Genomic DNA, 25,947 nt, shown 5'->3' on the forward strand with positions numbered 1-25,947 from the left:
GTTCATATTTCCACATTATTAAAGTACGAATGTAGTTAAAAAAGCTCGCTTGTTTCACATAAGAACATAGCCATCGTCATTTCCACAGGGTAAATTGTTTTCTATCGAGGTTGATCAATTGAGTGGTGGGGCTTTAATAATTCCAATAACCCAAATAATAATGACTGTTTGCATGCTACTGAATAAACCGTATGGCAATCACGTTGAATATTATTGATGTGCCGCGAAGAAATAAATTGCTGGCCAGCGGACAGATGCGTCATTCGCAGCACTTACAGATTGAAAGTAAACCGCATATTAAATTTATTGGAAACATTTTCAATCGGAGGAATTACCAACAAGCCACAGAATTTAATAGGACTCCAGCCACTGACCGCTGTCTCTGTAAAGTACGGGTACCACTGCACAGAATTTGGGTCACCTCAACATTCATCAACACTAGTAATTAAATAAAAAAATTGAGGTCGTACCAGTCTGGCACTCCCATAATGAACACTCTTATTAGTGCGAATGTATCATTTGGTTGAAGCGTCATCACAAAATGAAACAACTAATGTAAGTATCAGCTTTATACGTCGATCTTGCTCTAAGTTACCGAATGTATACGACTCTGAAAGGGCAAAATTATTTCTTTAAAAATTGACCCCAACGGCTTCCAGACTTCAGAACAAGCACTGACCACTTCCCACTCAATTACTTAGAGACCTTTCAGAAATACACTCCTGGAAATTGAAATAAGAACACCGTGAATTCATTGTCCCAGGAAGGGGAAACTTTATTGACACATTCCTGGGGTCAGATACATCACATGATCACACTGACAGAACCACAGGCACATAGACACAGGCAACAGAGCATGCACAATGTCGGCACTAGTACAGTGTATATCCACCTTTCGCAGCAATGCAGGCTGCTATTCTCCCATGGAGACGATCGTAGAGATGCTGGATGTAGTCCTGTGGAACGGCTTGCCATGCCATTTCCACCTGGCGCCTCAGTGGGACCAGCGTTCGTGCTGGACGTGCAGACCGCATGAGACGACGCTTCATCCAGTCCCAAACATGCTCAATGGGGGACAGATCCGGAGATCTTGCTGGCCAGGGTAGTTGACTTACACCTTCTAGAGCACGTTGGGTGGCACGGGATACATGCGGACGTGCATTGTCCTGTTGGAACAGCAAGTTCCCTTGCCGGTCTAGGAATGGTAGAACGATGGGTTCGATGACGGTTTGGATGTACCGTGCACTATTCAGTGTCCCCTCGACGATCACCAGTGGTGTACGGCCAGTGTAGGAGATCGCTCCCCACACCATGATGCCGGGTGTTGGGCCTGTGTGCCTCGGTCGTATGCAGTCCTGATTGTGGCGCTCACCTGCACGGCGCCAAACACGCATACGACCATCATTGGCACCAAGGCAGAAGCGACTCTCATCGCTGAAGACGACACGTCTCCATTCGTCTCTCCATTCACGCCTGTCGCGACACCACTGGAGGCGGGCTGCACGATGTTGGGGCGTGAGCGGAAGACGGCCTAACGGTGTGCGGGACCGTAGCCCAGCTTCATGGAGACGGTTGCGAATGGTCCTCGCCGATACCCCAGGAGCAACAGTGTCCCTAATTTGCTGGGAAGTGGCGGTGCGGTCCCCTACGGCACTGCGTAGGATCCTACGGTCTTGGCGTGCATCCGTGCGTCGCTGCGGTCCGGTCCCAGGTCGACGGGCACGTGCACCTTCCGCCGACCACTGGCGACAACATCGATGTACTGTGGAGACCTCACGCCCCACGTGTTGAGCAATTCGGCGGTACGTCCACCCGGCCTCCCGCATGCCCACTATACGCCCTCGCTCAAAGTCCGTCAACTGCACATACGGTTCACGTCCACGCTGTCGCGGCATGCTACCAGTGTTAAAGACTGCGATGGAGCTCCGTATGCCACGGCAAACTGGCTGACACTGACGGCGGCGGTGCACAAATGCTGCGCAGCTAGCGCCATTCGACGGCCAACACCGCGGTTCCTGGTGTGTCCGCTGTGCCGTGCGTGTGATCATTGCTTGTACAGCCCTCTCGCAGTGTCCGGAGCAAGTATGGTGGGTCTGATACACCGGTGTCAATGTGTTCTTTTTTCCATTTCCAGGAGTGTAGATGGCGTGCATGAATTGTTTTCCCTGTTTGCTACGTATGAGTCGTTTCTGTTGGCAGCACACAGTAGAGCAATGGCGCAAGACTTGGAGATGGCCTGTTTATAACGCATAGGTGTAGGAAATAGTCATCAGTATTTGATCGCTAATCGTAGGAGCCACTGGGGTATGTGGTAATTTGTAGATTTAAGACCAAAACTTCTCCGTCTTGGGTCGTGAACTGAGGATATGTGACTATCTTACATATAGCTCTGTCTGTCGTATGGAACAATTACGCTCAGCCGCGCGAGGTAGCCGCGTGGTCTATGGCGCCTTGTCACGGTCCGCGCGGAGGTTCGAGTCCTCCCTCGGGCATGCGTGTGTGTGTGTGTGTGTGTGTGTTGTCCTTAGGGTAAGTTAGGTTAAGTAGTGTGTAAGTCTAGGGACCGATGACCTCAGCAGTTTGGTCCCATAAGACCTTACCCCAAATTTCCATTACACTCACTTGTCGCTCGCTGTTAAGAGAGAGGAGTAAGTTATGATTCCAGTAGCTTCGAGTTACGCTGTTTTTTGTCATCTGTAATTTACTGATTTGGTTATCATCTGTTATTGACAACTAACATGCTGCCTATGTACTGTCGCGTTGCATTTCTTATTACAGGTTTTAACTGAATGTACATACACTCCGTGCTCAACAAAGTGTCGCATTATCCAGATATATCATGTTAATGTGTTAGTTCGCTACAACTGCGTGTCCTGTGATAATATGGTAGTAAGTTATTACATTATAACTAAGCATGAATAACGATATAGCTTGTAACCTATGTGAGTATAATTTCTTCTTCCCCTATTGCACATATTTATGACTTCGTAATAACTCTGCCACATTTACTGTGCAACGTTTTTGTTTACATATTTTTACACTTTGCAGAGGTTACTTTTATTCTTGTTAACAATAGAAGATGAGCCGCTAATTTTGAGAAAGTCATCTATTTTTATTGTCATGCAATGGTGGTACAGTTTTTAAAGTTAACGTTCTTTATACCCCACGATCATATTCATCTTGTATAATCAAAATTCTTCTAGGTCTCTTTTATTGATACACTGTTCTGGTCTCGTGCTGTTTTAGTGCTGTATGTACACCTGCGGTTTTTCGTGCTATTGAATTAAAATTCACCTTACTATAGCCATTCAACGACACCTTGGCATGTTCGACACAGTTGTCTTTTATTCGTGTTAACAATCAACGACTGAACCCTTTCATATTGGTCATTCAACTATTTTACGTATTCAATGACGATACGATTTCTTGTAATCACCAATTTTGTATTTATGAATCACGATAATGTTGTGTAATCACATTTACACACTGTTTTACATGTGAAATGACGACACGACGTTTTGCGAGCACTGTTTTTTAAGTCTATCTGTCTCGATCACGTCGTGTAATTACAGTTCTTTGGTTTTCTTATACTGAACCTTGTGATTCTGATAGACTTTCATTTGTGTGTCATTTTTGTAAAATAATTCTATGGTATCTTTTACACTTGACTGTCGACTATATAATTCGTTCTTCTAAAAATATGTTTCAAGCATTACGGTGTAATTAGTCTATTAAGTAACTTAACTTCTGCATCTGCTATATCTCCACCTTGTGAGGTCGAATCTTTATAATTATACCTTCATGGTCTTTTCGCAAAATACACGCAGAACGAAGCACTATATTTGTTATCTCTTCTATGAAGGTACGCTTTCGGAATTTTAAAAGTAAACCATACCTTGATTCACCAATGACCTTGCCGCGGTGACAACACCATTTCCCGTCAGACTACTGAAGTTACGCACCGTCGGGTTAGCCTAACACGTGGATCGGTGATCGTTCGGGTCTGCCGAACGCTGTTGCCAAGCGAGGTGCACTTAGCCCTTGTGAGGCCATTTGAGGACATACTTAATAGAGGAGTACCGGCTCGAGCTCATGAAAACTGACGGCGGCCAGGACGGCGGTCTGCTGACACACGCGCCCCCCCCCCCCCCCTCCCCCCCCCCCTCCCACTCCCCCCCCCCCCCATCCACATCCAGTGACACCTTTGGTCCGAGGATGATACGGTGGTTGATTGGTACCGTTGGGCCTTCCAAGGGCTGTTCTGACAGAGTTTAGTTAGTTTTATATCTTTATGCAGAACTCTTCTCTTGCAGCGTCTGTCACTGTCATTAGTTGAGCATCTCCGTGACACTTTCGCACTTACTAAAAAAAACCTGCAACGAAATGTACTGCTCTTCTTTGGACTTCTCGATTTCTTCTATAAATACTATCTGGTACAGATCCCAGACTGACGATTGATAGTCAAAAATTTGTCGAAAGAGGTTTATGTCAACTGCCTCCACTGGGGATGGACTACACTTCCTGTCGATTCTTCCAAAAGATATCATTCTGCCATCTGCCCAACCTGTGAATGGTTTATGTAGTCGTTGCATTTTAAACCCTCCTTCTCATTCCACACCACCCTTATCACACGATATAGCCACTGTTTCCCAATCTTCCATGGTGCCTTCACCATTTAGAGACTTGTTGCGTCCATACCTGGTGCCTTTACTCTTTTCACATTGTCCAGTGCCATTTTCATTTCTTTCCATATCAGGTCCCCACCCCCAGCGTCTACTTTTACCTCCGTTAGTCTATAATCCTCATCTCCAGGTCGCTCAGATTTAGCAAGTGCTCAAAGTACTCCTTTCACACTGTCTGCAGTATCACTATGTTATTACCCTCTTTCCCTTTTTGTCCATCCTTGTTGTATTCTCTCTCAAACCATTTCTCTTGCTGTTGACCGTTCCATACTTTCTTACTTCCTGTGCTATCTTCCTCGATCATATATCTTCCTCCATCATCTTTGTCCATTCTTCCATTCACTTTTTCTCTCATCAGCCACAGTATTGCTTGTCACTTTCTTCTTTTTCTTATGCCCCTCTCGTGCTAATTCGGTACTTTCTTGGAACCACAGTCTGAAGGCGTTGCTCTTCCTTCGCGCTACCTCCGTGACTCTCTCATTCCACCATGGTGTCTCCTTACACCATTTCCTGCCACTTGTCCTTCAGCATACAGCTACTGCAACTTCAACCCAGGAGACTACAGTATTTACTAATAATAATAAGTCTCTACTCTGTTACTGAATGCCTGTTCTTGAACAACTGTGACGGGGGGGGGGGGGGGGGGGGGGGGGAGGGCGGGGAGGGAGGGCAGCTTTGCAACGTGGCACACTTCTCTAGTAAATACACGATTTTAATACCGATGTATTGAACTTCAAAAGCAATGATTATAATTTACAAACTCATAACGACAATATAACCCACACTTCCCATTACAAGCTCAAGACAATCGCGATGAGCACGTAGACCAAAGTCGTCAGTGCAGCAGTAACCTTACATCCCCGAAGAGTTAATATTGTGGATTTAACATTCCGTGGAATTTAATGAAGTTACAAATGATGCAGTAAGCGACCCCCAAGGACTTAATAATTCACACATTCCACTGATCTATTCCGCTGCACATAAGCACGCGGAAGGATACCAGTGCACGGAGCTTTAATAGGAAACAAATCAGGCCAACCTTACGCGGTAAACTGCACTTCGGCACAGAATATAAATTGGTTTGATTTTACCAGAAATCATCCAAACTGTTCAGTGTCAATACTCTCCACAAAAAACTGATTTTGTGAGAACAGTATGCATCCTCAAAATGCTCCAGAACCAGACACATGTTAACGCTCCAGAGTACTGTACAGCCAAGCAGAAGCAAGTAAAATGACGGCTGACTTCAAGTCACCAACACGACTTGCTAGCCACCAACGAGACTTGCTAGCCACCTATTGGCTGATGATCAACCAACTCCCAGAGACGTATTACCAATAGTGCCTTTTAACAAAGACTTTGCGAAAGTATTTGATTCGATATATTGAAAGCTCAAAGACACCAGTAAAATAAATACTACAAATCATGGAAAGGAGTGAAATATGTCGAGAGGAAATTAAAGAGCCAACTAACAGGCACCTTAAAAGCTCAACACTTATTTTCAGTCTGCCAGAAAAGGCTCAGTCACCATTTATTTCTTGTGTCGTCTGTCTTCTGATAGGTTTTCTTTCCTCTGCCAACCTTTTCGTCTCAGTGCAACAGCTGCAACCTACGTCCTTAATTGTTTGCTGGATGTATTCCAGGCTCTGTCTTCCTCTATAGTTTTTAGGCTCTACAGCTCCCTCTATTACCATGAAAGACATTCCCTGATGTATTAACAGATATCCTATCATCCTGCCCCTCCTTCTTGTCAGTGTTATTTATACATTCATTTCCTCACTCTTTTTGCGGAGAACCTCTTCATTCCTTACCATATAAGTCCACCAGATTTTCAACTTTCGTCTGTGGCACCACATCTCAAATTCTTCTTTTCCGTGTTTCCCACAGACCGTGTTCCAGTGCCATGCAACGCTGTGCTCCAAACGCACATTCTCAGAAATTTCTTCCTCAAATTAAAGCCTTTGTTTGATACTAATAGATTTCTCTTGGCCACGAGAGCTCTTTTTGCCACTGCTAGTCTTCTTTTTATGTCCCTGCTCCGTCCGTCATGGGTTATTTTGCTGCCTAGGTAGCAGAATTCCTTAACTTCATCTACTTCTTGATCACCAATTTTGGTGTTAAGTTGCTCTTGCTATCTTGGCAGTTGTGTGGATGATGTTTCTCTGACAATCTAGCTGCATGTCGCCAGTCTCATACATTCCACACACTAATGTGAACAGCGGTTTTGTTGCCACTTTTCTCATTGATTTTAGAAATTCCGACGGAATGTTAGCTATCGTTTCTGCCTTGTTTGATCTGAAGTCGTCCAAAGCTGTTTTAAATTCTGATTCTAATATGGGATCCCCTATCTTTTCCTTGTCAACCCTTGTTTCTTGCTCTATCACGTCATCAGACAAGTCCTCCCCTCATGGAGGCCTTCAGTGTACTCTTTCCACCTATTCTATTCACTCTCTCCTCTGTTTTTAACTATGGAATTACCATTGGGCTCTTAACGTTACCGCACTTGCTTTTAATGTCACCAAAGGTTGTTTTGCCTTTCCTGCAAGCTAAGTCAGTCCTTTCAACAATAATTCCTTCTTGATTTCTTCACATTTTTCATGAAGTCATTTCACCTTAACTTCCCTGCAATTGCCATTTATTTCATTCCTAAGTGACCTGTAGTTCTTGAGATCCCCTGCTATACGCGCAGGACGGGACATATAGTTTAATTTGTGGAAATGGGCCAAAATGAGTGGCTGTCAGTTGCACTCGAACATATTACTTTATTCACTTGACAAACATTACAAGAGTAAAGAAAACATTAAAACAGAGGAAGCCAAACATTAATTTTAGAAATTAAATGGTTCAAATGGCTCTGAGCACTATGGGACTCAACATCTGAGGTCATCAGTCCCCTAGAACTTAGAACTGCATAAACCTAACTAACCTAAGAACATCACACACATCCAAGCCCGACGCAGGATTCGAACCTGCGACCGTAGCGGTCTCGCGGTTCCAGACTGAAGCGCCTAGAATCGCTCGACCACTCCGGCCGGCTTTAGAAATTAATTCTCAGCTAAATGCGCCATTCATCTCATGCCACAAGGGCAGAACAACTTTAATTTAAAACCGGCTGACTTAAAAACAGGAATTTGAACTTAAAAGGCAGAATGCCTTATCTTAAAACATGTTTCTAAATTAGGCTGAAGGCCCAAACAATCTCACGCCCTAAGGGCAAAACAACTTTAGCTTAAAATCGGCTGAAGGCCAATAACTTAAGGCTTAAAACAGGAATTTGAATTTTAAAAGGCAGAAGGCCTTATCCTAAAATTTCTTTAAATCGGGTTGAAGGCCCAAACAACCACACGCCTTAAGGGAAAAGCAACTTTAATTTAAAACCGGCCAGAAGCCATACATAAACAAACAACAATGGTCAAATAAGAAAAAACAGCACATGAAACGGCGCTCAGAAGTTTCCAACGGTCGGCCTGGAATTCAAACACTAACGCTCGCTTAGGTGAGATAGGTTGTCGGCCCAACATTTCTCTATCTGACGGCAACCCAACCGACAGACAGTCACCGGACCAAGCGACAGAATAACTTCCGCTCCACCCGACCAGCACACAACAGGGAGTTCAATGGAACAACGCAGAAGGTATTGGCGCCCACAACGAGTTACACATTAAGCTGTCAAACTACACGCCGTGCTGAACAGCCACAACACGGCGAGGAAAATACACTGCCTGAATTTACGTCAACGGCCAGGACAGATAACCGGAACGTTAGCGGCCACAAGGCAGAAGATTCCGCTGGTGCACTTCAATTCAAAAATAATCAAGTTAAGTTAAATTCCACAGGAGGTCGGCTAGAATTTCGCCAACTTGAAAACACTCGTTGTTGCTCGCGGGAATGTCCCAACAGGCCAAAACAAAATTCAAACGACACAATGTGTACAGTTGGGACTGGCTGGTAGATTAAGTAAAGACTCGACTTTCGTGTCTGGGATCGGTGAGCCACGGACCTCGTAGCAATGGGAACAGCCCCTCACACTCTGACCGCGCGTGAACGCCGCCAGCGCGCCGGGCCATACACGCGCCACGGAGACTCCCTCGCTGCTCCACACCAACCGACCAACTACTCGCACAGGGCGCAGCTGGAAACAGCAAGCGCGAGGCCAAAGATAGTACAAGGGTGTGAATATCGATACACGCTTCTGCTGCCACTCGCAGAGAGAGAGGATAACAGCATAATCGCGATAACCGCGGGAGACTGATCACAGAATAGCAAGGTTTAATGCAAAGCATAACACGAGTCAGTCACAGCCCAGTTTTGTACTTCTGTATTCCTGAATTGCCCTGAACATTTTTGTACTTCCTTCTTTCGTCTGTTACCCATGGTTTCTTCACAGTTACTTTCCTTGTTCCTACGTTTTTCTTTTCAACCTCTGTGATTACCCTTTTTAGGGATGTCCATTACTTTTGAACTGAACTGCCTACTGAGCTATTCATTATCGCATTTTCTACAGCCTCAGAGAACTTCAAGCGTACCTCTGCATTCCTTGGTACTTCCGTATCCCACTTCTTTGCGCACTGGTTCCTCCTGACTAGTCTCTTAAACTTAAGCCTACTCATCACTATTATTAAATTGTGATATGAGTCTATATCTACTCCTGGGTAAGCCTTACAATCCAATATCTAATTTCGGAATCTTTACCTGACCTTGATGTAATCAAACTGTAATCTTTCAGTATGCCCTAGACTTTTCCGAGTACACCTCCTCTTTTAGTGATTCCTGAACAGATTATTCGCTATTAATAGCTGAAATTTATTGCAGAAAATTAGTCTTTCTCCTCTCTCATTCCTACTACCAAGCCCATATTCTCCGGAAACCCTTTCTTGTACTCCTTCCCCTACAGCTTCATTCCAGTCATCCATTACTCTTAGATTTTCATCTCCATTTACGTTCTGAATTACCCCTTCAGTATCGCTATATACTCTCTTCACCTCTTCATCTTCTGCTTGCCACGTTGGCATGTATGCCTGAACTGTTGCTGTCGGTGTTGGTTTGCTGCCAACCCTATCACTGAAGTACATGAAATATATTTCCAGTTGCGAATATAGACAACCTTCTGCTGTGTAATGCAATTACGACAATGAAAATTTGTGCCGCACCGAGACTCGAACCATGATTTGCCGCTTATCACGAGCAGTCGCCTTATCATTAGGGTATCCGGACACGACCCACGGCCACACCCAAACTTTCATATATCATCAACCATGTGTCTACTGCCTGTATATTCCCGTATAGGGGAGAAATTTTAACTGAAAGTTACTTGCCCAGTGCCAGCTGATAAGTACGATACTGCAGTGCTTGTATTATTGAGGAATACGATGCAATTGCATCGTATTTCTGAACAATACAGGCACTGCAATATCCTACCATCACTGAATCGTTCGTAGTAACTCACTCTCTGCCCTACCATCCAATCTTACTCCAATTATAGCATTTTCTGATACTGTTGATATTACCATATACTCTTCTAACCAGAAATCCTTGTCGTCTTTCCATTTCATTTCACCGAGCCCCTGCTATATCTGGACTGAGCCTTAGCATTTCCCTTTTCAGATTTTACAGCTTACCTACCATGTTCCAACTCCTGACAGTCAAGATCTCGATTCGTAGAACGTTATCCTTTCGTTGGTTATCTAGTCTTTGTCTCATGGTCACTTCGTCCTTGGCAGTCTCCTCCCGGAGATCCGACAGGGGCATTAGAGGCTACATGTCCTGTGGATACACAATATGTGTCTTTAATGCAGTGGTTTCAATTGCGTTCTGCACCCTCATGCCTTTGATCACTACTGATTCTTCCGCATTTTAGGGGCAATTTCCCACCCCAAGAGCACGAATTGCCCGGAATCTCTGTGTACTCCTCCACCGTCTTTGACAACGCCGTTGGTAGAGAGGACGACTACTTATGCCGCAAGTCTTCGACTGCCATTGCTAATGATTTTTATTTTTTTGATTGCTACGAGTAGTCAAAGACGCTACACCTAGACTACGAGAGATTTATCAGCCGATAATTTTCTACATCATTACAATCGCATCGTAATTGTTTTTTACATTTTATTACTGTATCATACAATTTCTGTGTGCCTCCTGGCATCTGTCCTTAATGTTGTGGATGGAAAGAACTGGTTGGTGGGCCGTAATAATCTTCCCCCAGCCATCCAATGGAGGAGAATGAAATGTTCAATAGAGAAGAATAACTTCCTAACTGTACACATTCTCCCTACACCCTATATCACTTATTGCTGAAAGTGGTTCAAATGGCTCTAAGCACATGAGACTTAACATCTGAGGTCATCAGTCCCCTAGAACTTAGAACTACTTAAACCTAACTAACCTAAGGACATCACACACATCCATGCCCGAGGCAGGATTCGAACCTGCGACCGTAGCGGTCGCGTGGTTCCAGACTGACACACCTAGAACCACTCTGCCACAGCGGTCGGCTACTTATTGCTGATAGGCTGTTCTACATGTACTCAGAAGTCGGTTTCATTTGGAAGGTCCTACTTTAACATTTTCATGAACTTTAACCTAATTTTCTTGCTGTCTCAAATTTCCGATACACTTCGTCTCAGATCTGTAGACTCTCATCAGCATCTGTATGAGTCGTAGTATGGCTATGCTGACTCCAGCCCACTTTATTTACATTTGTAACATCAAATGCACAAGTCAGCGCCCTACACGTAACATCCAAAGTCATGCCTCTCTTCCCATGATGTCACATGCCACACTTCCATCGCTTTCCGTGATGTTACAATCCAAGAAGGAACATCTCTTCTCTTGAAACAGAGGTAGCCATTTTAAACAGTACTTGTCAATGTGCTTAGTTAGATCTGTGTATTACATTTAATTAAGGCGCAATGGAGCCCCCAAGTTAAATATTTGCACATTCGAATTACCTGGAAATGACGCAAACAGACACACACACACACACACACACACACACACACACAGACACACATTGGTTATGTCATGTGTCACGATGTTATTTTCATGTCTAAAATGCATAAACAGCATAACTTACAGTAATTGTACATCTAAAATGTGTTGAAAATACGGCAGCAACACATTAATTCTGTCAAGCATCACAATATTATTTCCACATCCAAAGTATCTATCAAAGTACATAAAAGCTGTAACTTACAGTATTTCCACATCTAAATTGTTTGATAACTGAACAAAATACCAATTCTCTGCTAAAATAACATGCCAAGCAAGCACTAAAGGTTTAAATGAGACTGTGCACAAAAACGAACCCGACCGAGCACCGTTTTAGGAGGGAAGAAGGTAACAAGACACACAACTTATCTGTCAAGGGTCACAATGGTACTTTCGTACCTAAATATCTATCAAAATGTGTAAATTACAGTATTTTCAAGACTAAAATTTGTGTCAAGGAATAAATCAGAAACACACTCACTGGTTAATGTCAAGTGTCACACTGTTATTTTCATGTCTAAATTATTGTCAAACCATATAAAGGATGTTATCATTTCGGTCCTACGCTTACTTGAGATTATTTTAATGCTAATGCATAGATTTAAAACTTATACAAGTTTTTCAGTAATGCTTCATCTCGCAAGCACCATTTTAGGAGGAAAAAAATGTAATAGATCAAAATTTCATCACCTGATGCTTACAGAAATCTTTCAGTAATGCTTAAACTCATCAAGCACTGTTTTAGGGGGAAAAATATAGCTGACATTACTTGCAGACTAATAAGGTGTTTTTAATTCTTTTTCTGATCTTGGACATACCTGTATTTATGTTCCACTGGTGTTCTATACAACAATGACATTATTCTAAAATAATCTATTTTGATGAGATGTTTAAAGTTTTACCTCAATTAATAATACACAAGGAGAACTTCATAATGCATGAAATGCAAACGTAATTACAACACAACATGGCCAGAGTCAATGGCAGAACAAGCTTCCATACGCAGAGAGGGAAGTCGAAATCTCAAAAATGTTATCTTTACACTAAAATAAAATTATTTATCAAAATCCAAAAAAGATTTTGAATTCAAAACTCAGGCATGTCACTTGTTGTGACATGCAAGTATAATTACAGATATTTTATGGCGAATTGAAATTCGATCTTTGCACTGAAATATATTCATCAAAGTATGTACAGATTTCGAGTGCAAAATTCATATGGCACTTCTGTTGCAGTCTAACTGTTCTGTAACAGAAAGAAAAGAAACGCTCATGGCTTTCATAATCACATTACTAATCCAGATTGAGGTTAAGCAGCACTTGTTTGAGCTTTTGAGCTTTCTACCATCCATTAAGGAAACCAAAACTGTATGTATTATTTATCAAAATGTGTAACGCGCAAGTCACAACTGCTGATATTACTGCTTGTAGTGCACTTGTTAATGAGGTTAGGTTGATATTTGTCCCATTAAACACTCTTATTTCCCGATCGGAATTGTTTATATTATTGTTCAAAAACTCGTCTTAGATCAGCTCAATCTCGTATCACACTCAACCAGAAATAATAGCGAAGTGTGTTAGAGTAAGCGCTTTATATTGCAGTACAAAAGTTTGTCTTCATCTGCTGAAAATGTTACCTTACGTTATCACACAGTGGAGATTACATGACACTTCACCCCATACGACACAACAACACTGCGAAACTATAGCAAATCACCCCATACATCAATATGTTACAGCAAAATTGTAAAATATTGCCCCATACGTCACCAATGTCAAGCAAACTTGTAGCAAATTACCCCATAGATCGTCACGTTAGAACAAATTGCTCCATACATCACCATGTTACAAGAAATCTATAACAAATCGTCCCATGTTACAGCAAAGTTGTGGAACTGCACTATACACTGCCATGTTGCACCAAAATCGTAAGGATATGCCCCATACATCGAAACATTAAAGCAAAATGTAACATATTTGTTCATACAGCACCATCGCTACATGGAATTTTAACAAATTGGGAATATGATAGTTAGCACGTTTCTCAAATACTCATCTTATTTTGGCAAAAACCATTACAACACATTCCAGAGTCCGATGTCCAGAGCACACAGTATGCACCGAATGGAGCCTCCCTCCGTGGTAATGGTTCCAGTAAAATGCTCGACACAGAACTTGTGTACAACCTGTATAACACATGAGAGTCTGATAATGAAGGTGCAGCGTATGCAGCGATTGGAGCCTTCCACCCTCCTACTGAGATCTATACAATGCTGACGTCAGAGTCAGATGTGTTTTGATTGGAGCAATCCTCTGAAATACTGGAAAACAACAAATTCTAACGAAATCGTAACAAAATTGCCCCGTACATCAACATGTTACAACAAAATTGTAATGAACTGTCCACACATCACCACTGTTACACAAAACTGTAACAAATACACTACTAAAGTTAAATTAAACTGTAATAAACTGCTCCATATATCACCATTGTAAGAAAAAATAGAAATGAATTATTCCATTTATTGCTGACGAAGCAACTTAATGCTTGTACTAGAAAGTTGCAACGAGCAAAAGCAAAGGAGGGTTGTCGATATCAGCGAGTCAAGACATCTTCCAACAAGCAAAATACTTAGTCGGATTCATGACGTCATGTATGCAGTTTAGTACCCCATCCATGACATCACAAGCCATGTCTCCATTATGAGGGCTATCTGATAAGTTCTCGGCGTCGCCCAGAGATCGTAGCACTACTCTTGTGATTTTTTCCCAATATGTTGGTACATGTGTTATTAGACACTACACAGAATTGCAGGTCATTCCAATCAGTAGTTGACTGCAGGCAGTTGTTTGAATCAGTTTGCGTAATGCTGAAAGTGGAAAGAATCGAGTATCATGCAGTGATAAAATTCTTCATAAAAGAAGGTTTAACACCGACCGAAATTCATTTGTAAATGTGTATGGAGGCTCTTCACCTTCAATTTTCACCATGAAGAGATAGGCGGCTGAGTTTAAATGTGGCCTTGAAAGGGTCCAAGATGATCCACGTAAAGGACGTTCGAAAAGTGCAAGCACAGCAGCAATCGTCGACAAAGTGCATGATATGATTTTAGAAGATCGGCATACAGAGGTGCGCGAGACTGCTGATGCCCTAGGGCAGTCGTTCCCAACCTTACTGGGACCATTACTCCTGAGTGCAGTCAGATATGAGCTATTATAACCCTACGACCATTATCAACATGATTAATAATATAGATTTTGTAGGTGTTTCATTAAACCATAAACTAAAAAATCATTCAGACAATTCGTACTGCTTATTTCTAACAAACTTTTTTTATACATTGCTGAATCAATTCTCAGTGCATTGCAACTGCTACCTACAACTCCTCCTTAGAAAAGTATCCATATTGAGGGTAGAATTCCTCTTTACCACTCAGAGACCTAGCGACCCGTTTAAATTCAGCCAAGTTAAAATTTGTGCACTATACTTATTGTTTGTAAATCACTTAATTTCCGGCCTCTTTAGCTTATGAAATGGCAGAAATTGGAAGACTTCAGGCAGTCAACGCTTTGTATCTGACCACTCTCACTAATACTACTACTAATAATAACAATAATACTGTGTAGGCCCTCCAACACTGAAGAAGCATTACATGGTTATTATTGTATCATGTTAACATTGTTCGTTTATCATTGTGAAGTGAATAACGAAACAATTCATTATCTACTGAAAGAACTGCCTACAACTCACACAAGGCATTTTCATGACATATTTACACGTATGTGATATATAGATTTCAATTGGTACAAACTATACGGTATTTGTAGTGGGTCAGCTATATCCATGCATTCGTTTCGCAAGCTGTAATCGCCACCACACTTTGTCACGCGTTACTGCTCGCATATGAAATGAAAAGTTGTAATTACTGGTAACTACTGTAGTCAATATTACATTCTCGCGAAATATTGATAGTAGTAATGATCTTTTTAAAAAATTTAATGTTGTTACTGAAACACATATGAGCCCTTTTGTTTTTACCCCTCAGAAAATTTCATTTTAGCCCTCAGGGGGTAATTACTCCCAGGTTGGGAATCACTACTCTAGGGATATTACAGCTTGCACGAGGAACTGAACATGAGAAAGCTTTTCAAAAGATGGATGCTACGTGTACTCACTGTGAATCACAAATGCTTTCACCACCACCCTTTGCAAAAAGTGCTTGGTGCATTTTAAGAAAAACCGAAGTAACTTTTTGAATCGATACATGGCAGTGGAGGAAATATGGATTCACCGTTGCACACCCAGATCTTAATAGCTGTCTATGTTGTGGACAGAGCTCGGTTCTTCAGCTCCAAAGAACACCAGGACAGAGCCATCAGCAATAAAGATCATGGTGTTATTTTGGGGTGCAAAAGGAAATTTGTTGATTCGCTATGTATAAAAAGGTGAAAATGTAACTGGAGAATACTATGCGCAACTTCCTACGAAACTGGTCGCAAGCATTTGTGAAAACAGACCCGGTTTAAAGAACAAAGCAATCATTTCGCATCAGGACCATCTAACAACCCACAAATGTGCCCCGGCAATGGAGAAATTGAGGAATTTGTACTATGAAATGCTGGAACATCCACTCTGTTCCCGAGTTTTGGCTCCCTCAGACTTCCATGTATTCTCAAAACTGAAGAAATTCCTCACTGGTCAGTACTTTTCGTCCAAACAAGAAGCCATTGCGGCTGCAGATGGGTACTTTGCAACACTTTCGGAGAAACACTGCTGACAGAGGAAGTGGTGATGGAACACCGCTGGATGAAATGTGTAGCTGTTAGACTAGATTATGTTGAAAAATAAAATTTCTTTGAAAGCGTAAATTATCGTTTTCACTATCAGGATGATAACTTTTTAGACCACCCTCGTAATATGACATCTTCATGATGTCACGTGTGGGTCATTGATCTTGGCAACATGGCATTACAACCCAAGACGATAGCTTCAGTCTGACAGACAGTTTCGTCTTAATGGCCAGTAAAATACTACACTGATTTCCTTTATCTTATCTGTAACCAAATATAAAATAACTGAGATCCAGACGCTGATACCTGCTTCTAAGTCATGGCGCATACACACACTGCCAGCTTCAGATGTTACTGTTTGTGATCCAGACGCTGACACACAGTGTCAGCTTATCATACATATACTGTCACCATGCATTTGGGGTAATAGTAGTCATATTTTCAGCGTATTTGGTTCAATTTTTCTGTAACATAACCATATGAGGCTCAGTTTGGTACATTTGTGCTATAAAATGGCAATGTATCGTACAATTTTGCTGCAATATGTCGATGTATGGCCCAATACTTAACAATTAGGTTCGGATTTGTTGGCTTCTTGGTTCCTATCACCAAATACATTGTGACCTGATCATCGGATACCGATGTGAGTGTTGTGCAGGGACTGCACAAGTGCTGTGTTCAGCACTGTACAAATTCCAGTTCTGGTAAGTGAGGCTTTGATCACTGTGCCATGATCATCAGGCTTTACAACATGTTTTATTAGTTTCAGCTGGACTAAGACGAGTTTTTGACATTATCTCTGTTATAATATCATACAAGAATGGTGAAATATAGCGTAATTTGTTACTTTTGTCATAACATGATGATGTATAGGGTAATTTGCTAAAAAGTTGCACTAACAGAGCGATACGTGGTGTCAAGTGTCATGTAATTTCCACTATGCGTTAGAATAAGTTACCATTATAGGCAGATGTTGACAAATGTTTTTTGCCACAAGACAAAGTTTTTACCTTCACATAGGGGTCACAATAACGTTTGGCTGATTCTGATGTCAGTTTTAGCTGAACTAAGGAGATATTTGAGGAATAATATAGAAAATTTAGTCATGGGAATAACGTGGTTTATTTTGGTACAAACATCAAAGAATTCTCATTCACAAGCTGTAATATCAACAGTAGTGATATGTGTATTTCGTAATGTTATAGAACAAATAGTAACGTATTTTCATAAATAATAGAGACAATTTTGGTTTCTTTAATCCATGGCACAAAACTGAAACCAAGTCCATTGACAATCGATGCTTACCCTTAAATTGGATTCGTAGTTATGTTATACAAGTCATGTTTGTTTCCTTTCTTTACTGTTACAGAATAATTAGATACGACAGCAGTGCCATGTGAATTTTGCACTCAAAATCTTTACATACTTATATAAATAAATTTATTTCAGTGCAAAGATCGAATTTTCATTCACCATCAAAAATATCTGTAACAATACTTGCTGAGTTTTGAACTCAAAATATTTTCGTATTTTGATAAAAAAATTTATTTTGGCGTACAAATGGTATTTTTGAGGTACTGAACGCTGCTCTCTGTGTGTGGAAGCTTATTCAGTCATTGTCTTTTGGGATGTTGTGTTGTGTTTACATTCGTATCTCGTGTATTACTAAGTTCTCCTTGCATGTTACAAAAAGATGTAGTTTAAGCGATACAATGCATTAGACATCTCATAAAAATGTATTCTTTTTACTACAGTTTCGCGCGCTGAGACGTCGGAAAATGTGTCGTCGCTGTATAGGACACAAGTGGAACGTAATCACAAGTATGTTAAAGATAAAAAAAAGTGGCTAGGAAACCTACATTAGCCAGTAATAATGTCAGTTATATTTTTCTGTTCTAGAACGTAATTAACTATCGTATTCCCACCCACATAAAATGATGCATGGTGATGTGAAGTATTACCGAAAAACTTCATCAGGTTATGACAGTTCGATCTATGTACCACAAGTAACATAGGTGCATGCGAGCCCAAGATCGAAATGACAACACCCTTTACAAAAAGGGTGGGCCTTAAGTCAGTTGTCAACAATGCACTTAGTTTATTAGTATGAAACAAATGAAAATACAAAATTATTATCAAACATATATACATGCAGAATTCAACGAACCTGCAAATGATGTTCAAGGTGGTTTCCATGCTGTTCTAAGCAAAATTCCATCTTTTCAACACTGATTCACTTACTTTGCCATATATCTTCTGGGACCAGGACTACACATTTTCAAATTGTGATTGGTTCGTTCCTTCAAACGTTTATCACGAAACTTGACTGAATGTATCTCATATTGTTCGTACACCCCAAACTGTAAAATCCATGGGAGTCTGTGGAGTCCATCAATAGTACCCAGTTTACCAATCCATTCGTCAAAGTTTTCATTTAGAAAGTCTCCTACAATATGAAACTTCCTGGCAGATTAAAACTGTGTGCCGGACCGAGACTCGAACTCAGGACCTTTGCTTTTCGCGGGCAAGTGCTCTACCATCTGAGCTACCCAAGCACGACTCACGCTCCGTCCTCACAGCTTTACTTCCGCCAGTACTTCGTCTCCTACCTTCCAAATAAACTAATGATAATTTACTTATGGCCAACCACGTGAAAATAACATTGTGACCCTCGACATAAACACTGTGTGTGTTGCAGACATGTTTTTTGACATATATTTCAGATATTTTATAAATACTGTAAGTATTTATTTTGATGGATGTTTCATACATGAAAATATCAATGTGACACTTGACATAAACATTGTGTGTCTTGTTATCTTCTTTCCGCCCAAAATGGTGCTTGACGAGGTCTATTTTTGTGCATTTACATGTGAAAGTACTGTAAGTTCCACCATTTACATATTTTAACAATGTATGAAATAAAGAAAATGACGGCTGAAGGCATCACGAAATCATTTACAAAAGATATTTTAGACGTGAAAGCAACATCGTTATATAATATTACATTTAACTTTAATTCAGATGTGGCGAGGTTATTAGATAAATAATTAATTGTTGTTACTTGCTTTACTACATCTGCACCTGAAGGACATACTCAAATAATCGAGCTCCTTGAAATTAAATTATTTCATTACAGGGAAGGTACTCATTAAAGTTCAGTTAAGTTAAAATCGTTCGTTATTCTCTATTCAGAAAAAATACACGTTCCCTTCACGGTCTTGAATTCTCTTGATTAGACTCCTACCCATACTTTGGTGAAAATTCAATAGTCTCTGTCGAGAACTGTAGGGCAGCAATTAATGTGCTTGACGATCTTGTTATGTAGGAGCAGCTGCAGATCTCCGGCGGTCGTCTGTAAATTACTGGTAATATTTAGGACGTAGTTTCGGAAACTAATCCAGTGAAGTTCAGTTATCATTTGGTTCGATGATTCGTAGCCGGACAGGGGATTACTTCACTCATTGGTAAAAACACCTGCCGATGTATCGTAAGACCGTGGTGCAGATTCATCAGGAAACATCACGATCGAAATGTCTGAAGGTCCCACAGAAGCCTTGTAGATACGTTCCCTCTTGGAAAAGTTCAATTTATAAAATGAAACTTATTTAAATACTTTTTCATTACTGTATTATATCCTTGATGGGAATTACAATCCCTTCTCTTCAGCACTTTTAACACATTCGTCACAATAACAAAGTAAAATAAAACTGCCATTAATGGTGGACAAAAATGATTTACAGTTTTTTTCAAGAGCTGTGCATGTCTATTCTCGTTCGCATACTATAACAGAGTGTGTCATGTATCTCTGCTTTAGATTTAGTTCTCCAAGGAGCTACTACAGTCCAAAGAGTAAACGTGTCTCTCTCGCAGGCGGAATGCGCTACATAGCACTTGGTGGGCTTTGTGTGCTATCTGTTTCGCAGCGTTACTTTTATTTTATATTTTTCCCAGCTCTCCGATGTCTTGTTTGTAGAAACTTCAAGTAAGGCATTTGCTTTTCTATAATGACCGCTTTAATCCCTGTGTTCGAAATTCCACCCATCTGCTTTCTTCCTTTTACCAAGTGATAGACGACGTACACGGTAGATGGCGATGGGCATATTGCGACAGTACCTAACGTTTACTGTTTCAGTGCAGTTACTCTTCCAAGCAGCATCCCATACGGGCAAACTACACTACTGGCCATTAAAATTGCTACGCCACGTAGATGACGTGCTACAGACGCGAAATTTAACCGACAGGAAGAAGATGCTGTGATATGCAAATGATTAGCTTTTCAGAGCATTCACAAAGGTTGACGCCGGTGGCGACACCTACAACGTGCTGACATGAGGAAAGTTTTCAACCGATTTCTCATACACAAACCGCAGTTGACCGCCGTTGCCTGGTGAAACGTTGTTGTAATGCCTCGTGTAAGGAGGAGAAATGCGTACCATCACGTTTGCGACTGTGATAAAGGTCGGATTGTAGCCTATCGCGATTGCGGTTTATCGTATCGCGACATTGCTGCTCGCGTTGGTCGAGATCCAATGACTGTTAGCAGAATATGGAATCGGTGGGTTCAGGAGGGTAATACGGAACGCCGTGCTGGATCCCAACGGCCTCGTATCACTAGCAGTCGAGATGATAGGCATCTTATCCGCATGGCTGTAACGGATCGTGCAGCCACGTCTCGATCCCTGAGCCAACAGATAGGGACGTTTGCAAGACAACAACCATCTGCACCAACAGTTCGACGACGTTAGCAGCAGCGTGGACTATGAGCTCGGAGACAATGGCTGCGGTTACCCTTGACGCTGCATCACAGACAGGAGCGCCTACGATGGTGTACTCAACGACGAACCTGGGTGCACGAATGGCAAAACGTCATTTTTTTCGGTTGGGTACAGGTACTGTTTACAGCATCATGATGGTCGCATCCGTGTTTGGCGACATCGCGGTGAACGCACATTGGAAGCGTGTATTCGTCATCGCCATAGTGGCGTATCACCCGGCGTGGTGGTACAGGGTGCCATTGGTTACACGTCTCGGTCACCTCTTGTTCGCATTGACGGCACTTTGAACAGTGGACGTTACATTTCAGATGTGTTACGACCCTTGGCTCTACCCTTCATTCGATCCCTGCGAAGCCCTACATTTCAGCAGGATAATGCACGACCGCATGTTGCAGGTCCTGTACGGGCCTTTCTGGATACAGAAAATGTTCGACTGCTGCCTTGGCCAGCGCATTCTCCAGATCTCTCACCAATAGAAAACGTCTGGTCAATGGTGGCCGAGCAACTGGCTCGTCACAATACGCCAGTCACTACTCTTGATGAACTGTGTTATCGTGTTGAAGCTGCATGGGCAGCTGTACCTGTACACGCGATCCAAGCTCTGTTTTACTCAATGTCCAGGCGTATCAAGGCCGTTATTACGGCCAGAGGTGGTTGTTCTGGGTACTGATTTCTCAGGATCTATGCACCCAAATTGCGTGAAAATGTAATCACATGTCAGTTCTAGTATAATATATTTGTCAAATGAATACCCGTTTATCATCTGCATTTCTTCTTAGTGCAGCAATTTTAATGGCCGGTAGTGTAGTTGCGTCTTGATCTGCGGTTACTTGTACTTCAGGTACTTGGGCTATGCATGGCTCTGTTTAAAAAGAATAGCTCGTTGAAGTCCCAGGGTCGACCCGCCACGTCTTCCTGCATGTCCCACAGCTAATTCGCTGCGAATGATAACCTGCAGCTGTGATACTGAGGTCAAATAGTCTACGCATTGCCCAGAATTGCGAATTAATAAAATACACAAAACACAAAATAAAATTTAAATGATTAATTTAATGACAGGGGTTCTATTCTATCGTCTGTAATTGATGTAGAGAACAGAAAAATATATTGAATAATGTTTGTTCAAGGAAGGACATCTCAAATAAACGGAAAATGGTCCTACGATATTCATTTAAAATACAGATAGGAAATACTCTTATCGAATGCAGTAAAGTTATGTTGACATCGGTAAGAGAATGGTAGCAAAAACCCCAAATTAAGTAGTCATTTAAGATAAACGAAAATTAAGTACATTTCGTAATCACAATACACGCAAAAATACATACAGGAAATACCCTTATAAAATGCAGTAAATTTACGTTAAGATCGTTAAGAGAATGGTAGTAAAATCCCAAAATTAAATAGTCATTGAAGATAAACGAAAATTATGTACATTTCGTAATCACAATACACGCAATATTCCCCAGCTGGAAACAGTTCACAGTTCAACATGGTGATTCCAAAGATTAACACACAAGATGCACAGAATAATAATTAATATTCTGTCTATTCTCAGTTCGGTAATACAAATGAGAAGTGTTGAAGTACTACTCTGGAGCACATTTAGACCTCTCGAAACGTGAAGTCCTTCAGAAGTTAGAGTACTGTAGTGGCCATCCACCGCCCAGAAGCAACCGCCTATGCAACTGAATCGTGCACGTTACTCTAGACAGGTCTGCCTTCTTCCAGAGCTCGCCACAAGGAGTGCAGAACCGCTCCCTTGAGCTCTTCACTCAAAAAGTCCCAGTCTCCATTTGACTTCCTTAGTGTTCTGCCACTGTCTGCTTTGCTACTGGCCGAAGACCAACCCCTTCCAAAAATACCTCGTTCTTAGGTGCTACAGACATGATCTGACTCTTCTTCACCACTTTCCCATACAAAACTAATATTACAACAATATTAAATAAAAGAAATGTTATAAACGTTCCGTCACACTCAGACCGTGCACAATTATAACAAAAAAAGATTTGCCCATAAATGAATGAGCCAGAATTCTTGCACAAGTGCGCCCACGTTCAATAACTGCAGATTGTCCTTACATATTGTTTTAGCAGTTATTTAGGCCTGCTTGATTGAGGAGTCGTTCGTTTCCCTGTTCAGCTGTGGTGTCCGCTAACACGTGCAACAGACCATTTTTCACCTAGCACAGTTTTTTAATAGCACTTGCAATCAACATTTAAATAAAATTATTGGCAAAATAGTAAACTACCCATTAAATAAATATGGAAGTATGAAAAATATGAGGTATTCATGCTGTATTCATTTGTTATGTAATTGTGATAGATACGATGTTCTGACATTTGCGTAATGAAACAGATATAAAAGAGGTCGTAAATCAACATATAAAATAGATACAGACACGTAGCTTTTAGGGATGGTAGCTATAGTGCAATGCCACCATCTGAGATACATTTGTCGAAATCACATGAAGCGATTAAAAGTTGCTCACTCAGACGTTGACTGATTAAATGTTTATTTACTGTGAAATATTAACTTCTGTTGTTTTAAAAATATTGAAATGTTGTTGTGTACTTAACTGACATAATAAAATTATAACCAGCCGACCAGTTGCAATGGATAAAGAAATTCTTTACCTAGGTTTCGACAAATATAAATTTGTCTTCTTCAGAAGGTAGCCTAAGGACAATGAACATCATAGCTTACATTAGAAAAGTATGAAACTTAAGCCAAGAATAAATTTTAACACAAATTAGACAACTCTTGCATTACAGAAATATGATAACGACGACTGGTAATTACAATTTTAGATTAGTAAGGACTAATGTACCATCGCCGTTTTTACAATTGTCGGCATAGATACATTTGTCAAAAATGAAAGATAGCCCTAAAATTAGGGTTTGTCACGTAAATACAAAATAGTTAATGGATCTTGCAGAGCTCGCAACCGACTGAGTGTAATCGGCGAGCGTAGTTACTCTGAAACCAGGGCAGATGGCGCTCGTGCCGAGAAACATGTGCCAATTGGCGTACAAAGACATCGTGTAAATTATCAGTATTAATAACATCCTTAGGTAAAGTGACAATAAAAAAGAAGGAAATTAACATTCCCGTTATAAAAGTATGGGAGAATTGGTACAAATAATGTAGTTATACATCAAAAAAGCAGGTGGCGCTTACGCAGAGGAACTTACGCCCAGTGGCATATACAGTCAAAATAAACAAAATTACGTTACTATATTAGTGAAGCCCACAAACGGTGTAAATGCAGAACTTTAAAATTGACAATAATGGCTCTTGTCAAGAAAGAATTACGGACACTGGTACACGATCCTGTTAATACACATTCACAGGGAAAACCAAAATTTCTTAGAGCCAGGCAAAATCACATAAGGGCCGATGTAGTAGCAGATCGTAAGAGAACCACCATTACATAAGGGTTAGTGAGCTTGAAGCATAGAAGGTGCATCATAGCTTCCTGTGGAAATAAACCACTAAGGTTACCAGCATTAATGTTATACCATAAACAGTACAGGTTTAAAGCCTTCGAAAAATTGTCTACAAGCAAGGTTCAACTGGTCGTTCAGTATTTTACCGTCCTTGAGCTCAAGATGTTTGAAAATTTGTAACTCTTCCCACAGATGTAATCTACGCCCTTTGACTTTTCTGTGTAGGATAACAGTGTCTTCTAAATGTTTAGGCGTATGATTGGCTATCAGGAGGTGTTCAGCAAAAGTAGAACTGTGTATATTCGCTCCTTCTTTTTTACTTAATAGGTGTTATTTGTATCCTGTTTTCACAGCTCGGCCTGTTTGACCAATATAGCATGAAGGACAGTTATTACAGGTTAGTTTGTAAACCCCTGAATTGGAAAACCAATCGCCGACGGTCTCTACTGAATGTACAAGATTTCTCTTTAAACTGTTATCTGTAGAGAAGGAGACGTTGCAGTTATATTTTTTCATTAGAAGACATTTTATCCTATACGATATATTACCCAAGAAAGGAATAGAAATAAATTTTTTAGCTTCGTTGCTATCAGTGGGGAGGTTATTGTTCAAAGTCGAACAGTTTTGGAATGTTTTCTTACTGAACATGTAATCAATCATATTCTGGTTGTACCCATTATTAACCGCAATCGCTTTGATGACACTCAATTCTTTTTGTTGATCGGCAGGTGATAAAGGAGTAGTTACCATACGGTGAATGGCAGAATGAAAAAACGCTAGTTTATGAGCTTTTGGATGAGTTGAGTCAGCAGGGATGACATTATCTGAATACGTTTCTTTACGGATGATGTTGAAATTAAAGGAACTATTCTGTATAGAAACTGTTAAATCAATAAAGTTAAGTTCACCTTTTTTATTCTGAAGTTCTTTTGTGAAGGAAATTTTTTCATGTAAACCATTGAAAGTATTGAAGAGAAGCTGTAACTCATGATCAGTACCGTCAAAAGCAATGATAATGTCGTCAACATAACGTGCATAATAACGGATTTTGTGGCGTAATAATGAACTTGAATTGAAGAACGTTATTGCCAGAACGTTGATAAAAACATCTGCCAACATACCAGGGAGGGGCTACCCATTGCTAAACCATCTGGTTGTACATAGATTTTCCCATTGAACGTGAAATAATTGTATTTCAAAACGACGTTAAGCAACGTAATCAGTTCCGCAATCTGAATTTCACTTAGTTTTTGATGTTTTAGTA

The sequence above is a fragment of the Schistocerca serialis genome, chromosome 6 (genome assembly GCF_023864345.2).
Source record: "Schistocerca serialis cubense isolate TAMUIC-IGC-003099 chromosome 6, iqSchSeri2.2, whole genome shotgun sequence".
Taxonomy (NCBI): domain Eukaryota; kingdom Metazoa; phylum Arthropoda; class Insecta; order Orthoptera; family Acrididae; genus Schistocerca; species Schistocerca serialis.